Below are 4,371 nucleotides of genomic sequence, written 5' to 3'. Positions count from 1 at the left end.
GAAGAGCGCTTCGTACTATTTAAACATCGCAATATTACAAAATCTTTAATTGTAATATGTGTAAACAATATCGATTTACCCGGTTTCAATGCATGTTTGACAGCTTCCGGTTTGCTGTATTACGCTAAAGACGCACCGGGCCGGACTTAGAGTTCCTGGGCCCCTAGGCAGATAAGGAGTCTGGGCCCCTTTTTAGAAAATTTTAGTAAATTTTGGTAATTGCAAAACAAAATCTTCAACGCAGTTCAAACTAACAATTTATCGAATTTAAATTACGATTAATATTATAGATTCATGCCTTCGTTTACTTACGGTCACTGGAGGGCCCCTTCCAAGGATGGGTCCCTAGGCCTAGCCGTAGGTGTGACTAGGCGGAAATACGGCAATGAAGACGCGTAGAAAAAAACGTGCGGGGTGTCTTAAGCTAAATTTTAAGCTATAACACGAGCCAATCAGATAATTACATCCAGAAATATGATTAGTTTAATTAAATTTGGCGTGCATTTTCCAAGATGGCGGATTTTGCCCACGGGGGTGAGTTGAGGAGACCACAGTGCCGTCAATACGCTAGTTCAAAAAAACAATTATTTGAAAAAAATTAAGCTTATTTAAATTTAATAACAGTTTTACGCTATGCTTTTTCAAAATGAAAACAATCAATAACTTTGAAACTATATGGATTATATTTTTAGCATTAAACAAATTTGAATAGACGAACTATAATTTCGATATTCATGGTCCAGTTGTGTCTTCCTTTAAGTGGGTGGTATGGCATTTTTTTTGGTTTTAGCTACGCTGTGAATTGTCACGTATGGAAATCAGGAACGTACGTAATTAAGTGCTTCGTCTTAGAGGGGTAGGGCGAAAAGTTAGTTTTTTGCCCAGTCAAAAAGAAAAAGGTTGGTTTTTGGGTTCAAACAGAGTTCAAATAGAGAGGAGCATGCAGTGGCATAGCCAGATGGGTGGACCAAGGGGCAAGTCCACCCCCCCCAAAACGTATGGCTTTTTTTATTTTTCTTTGCCATTGTGTGCTCCCTCCGAAATAAAATCCAGGCTGCTGGCTACGCTACTGAGAGCATGGACGCCGGCAGAAATTATTTAAATGGGGAATGCAGTGGCGTAGCTGACGGTCCGCAGGGCCCGCGGTGCGGGGGGGGCCCACTAGCCATAAACAATTTAAAAAGGGGGGCCTCTGAGAGATTTTTGCGGGGGGGCCTCTGAATTCTCAGCTACGCCACTGGGGGAATGAACTCGCTCGATGGTAGATACAACATTTACACATAAAACGATCCGATAAATGGACGACCTGTAGCTAAAACTTAGTTTGAATAGGGATAAAAGTTTCCCGTAATGGATGTAACACACATTTCCAGGAACTGGATCACTCTTCTTCATAAATGCACTCCCCTGATTCGGGGGGGGGGGGGTAAAGAGGTATGGCTAATGAAAGGGGGGGGGGGGTGGAGCAATTTCCCCGTTTGTCCACCTCTGCGTCCATGGAAAAAAACCATTTCCCATTTTCAAAATAGTCATTGTGTCAACTCTAGAAAAAGTTGGTTTGGTTAGCTACCCTCTTACTCCATCCTCGAGTCCTCTACTTGTATTAAAGGGGCCCCCGATAGCCTAGTGCCTAGAGGCCCCCAAGGGTCTTAATCCGGCACTGGGCCCAGGTAAAAACGTATACTTCCGTGCCCTAAGAGATAGCTTTTTCCTAGAAATACTTATGATATGGCCTATTGAATCTTTCCATTATTTCAGTTAATTATAGTCCTTTTTTCATCATTTATTTGAAATCAACACGTTTTCTCCAATTCACTTCCGCAAGAGAGCTTTACAACGAAAACAAACTTCACCATTGAGTTGAGAATATTAATTAGCATTTCCGTACCCAAAAAACTACTATTCGAAGTTATCTGAATTCAAAGTTATGGGAATTCGGAGATATGGGAATTTGGTATTCGAGGTTGTGGTTCGAAGCTGTGAGAATTCTACGTAATGGGAATTCTAAGTTATGGGAATTCGGAGATATGGGAATTTATGGGAATTTTGTATTCGGGGTTGTGGTTTTCGAAATTATGAGTCGTTCCCCTTTACAGTCTCCCTCTAAAATCTCCCCCGCCCCCCTTCCATTTGGCGACGTTATCTTTCGTATTTATGGTTCCTAATTATCAACTTGGAATTCTAGGATAACGTTTGGTATTTAAGTAATTTTGTATTTTATTTTGTATCTTTCGATTGTGCCATTTCCGTGAATTCTTGTGAAATGTATTTTTGTAAAGTCAGGAATCCATAACGCTACTTGGAATGAATATCTCCCCATATCCCCTGTGAAATTTCTGCGTTCGCAGTTTCTCGAAGGGTTGGCAAAACCACCGTGTGACGGTGAGCGTTAACGGATTATTTTGCGGTTTGGTTTGGATGGTGTTTTTTCGCTCACCGTCGTGACGGTTTGGTGTATTATGTTTTTGTAATGTTTATGCTAAGGTTGTGCATGTTGAGTTCGTATTATGTCGGTTGTGGGTGTAGAGATGGTGTAGGTCTGTGTTATGATGGTTGTGGATGTTGAGTCTGTTGTGTTTGTACGGGCGTTTTATCTCCAACTTCTTCTTAAGGACTTTGGGACGGACAGAGTGCTGAGTGTAATGCTACCTCTCAATGTCCAATGGCAGGGTTTCCACCAATTGTACACGGTATTCGTCTTAGTATCAATTTGCGATTTAATAGCGCCGGCCGAGAATCGAACCCGGGTCTGCCTTGTGCAAGAGATTTCCTCTAACCACTCAGCCACCAACGCTTGTTAAGTTACGGTGTTTTTCTAAAAAACAGCTTTGGCGAATGTCATTTACAAAGTGTTATAACTTTGTAAATGACATTCGCCAAAGCTGTTTTTTAGAAAAACACCGTAACTATAATTTATTCTACATCATTTTAAATATTAATAAATTATATTAATCTTATATTTAATTAAATATTAATAAATTATATTAATCTTATATTTAATTAAATATTAATAAATTATATTAATCTTATATTTAATTAAATATTAATAAATTATATTAATCTTATATTTAATTAAATATTTATAAATAATATTAATATTATATTTATAAATTATATTAATATTATATTTATAAATTATATTTACAAATTATATTAATATTATATTTATAAATTATATTAATATTATATTTACAAATTATATTAATATTATATTTAATTAAATATTCGTGTATTTTACTTTGTTTGATCGTGTTCAGGAATTGAACTCGGGTCGCATCGTTACAATGCAGATATTTTACCGCCAAGCCATTGACTTCCTTTAGGAATATAAAACGTAAAGAAACCATTATGATAAGGCGGGTTTTTTACCTTTTAATAACGCTTAGAAAAAGGATAATTATTCAAAACTCCCGCGGAAACTATATAAAAGTAATAATATAGCGCCACAGTGTGGAGAACTATCAATCAAATCGGGTAAAAAATATAATCTCTTCAACTTTTCGAACTGTAGTCAAATCTTGACGTATCTAAAAAACATGAAATAAACGTTTATAAAGCCGTTGCCGTCAATCTGGAGATTAGTCTCTCTTAGTTCTTGGCGGTCAGACGAACTACTAGAGGACGGGGTCCTGGTGTCGGTCAAAAGTTATGAGGTAACTTTGCGGTTTTAATTAGTATGTTCGGTCTTCGGTCTTCGGTCAAGAAAAGAGTTAAATTGTGTTTCGCGTTTGGAACGTGAGCGAATGGACTTAAGTGTATGAACAGTGCGTGTTTAAGACTGAAAGTGTTAAAGTAATTGTGAACTAACTCAAGTCAGCTGTAAGATAAAATTGATTGTTTTGTTTTTTGAATTGGAATAACCTAATTATACCCTTGAAATTATCAACATAACCTGTGAGGCTAATTAAGTAGATTGGAAGATATTAGTAGCGAACAGCTCTCGGCTGTTAATTAAGACAGGGTTTATAGTAAGGTAGTTTGAATTTAGTTAAAATTACTCGGTATAATCTATGATATTTACTTAAGTTTAAGTGTGTTTTGGTTAATTTTTCAATCACGATGAACTAAGACAAATCTAGTCTTGGACACTTGAGTACCAGTTCTGCACAATTACGTAGGAGGGATATATATATTGTTGGGTTATTGATGAAAGTTAAATCTAGAACGTTACATAGACTGTTCTGAATAAAAATAAACATGTATAATTTTGCATAATTTTGGTTGCCATTTTATTTCTAATCACTCGCCCACAACATAAAATGTCTGGCTATCCCGAAACAAATAAATTTGCGATATAACGGCGACGGGAAATTATTATCGTAAATTTATCGCGCGGCCTTGGGGAATATTATTTTAACAAAATTTCGATAA

Source organism: Leiobunum rupestre, chromosome 8 (assembly GCF_980474605.1).
Source record: "Leiobunum rupestre chromosome 8, qqLeiRupe1.1.hap1, whole genome shotgun sequence".
NCBI lineage: Eukaryota > Metazoa > Arthropoda > Arachnida > Opiliones > Sclerosomatidae > Leiobunum > Leiobunum rupestre.
The sequence above is the reverse complement of the archived record's forward strand: the minus strand, read 5'-3'. Positions refer to the sequence as shown.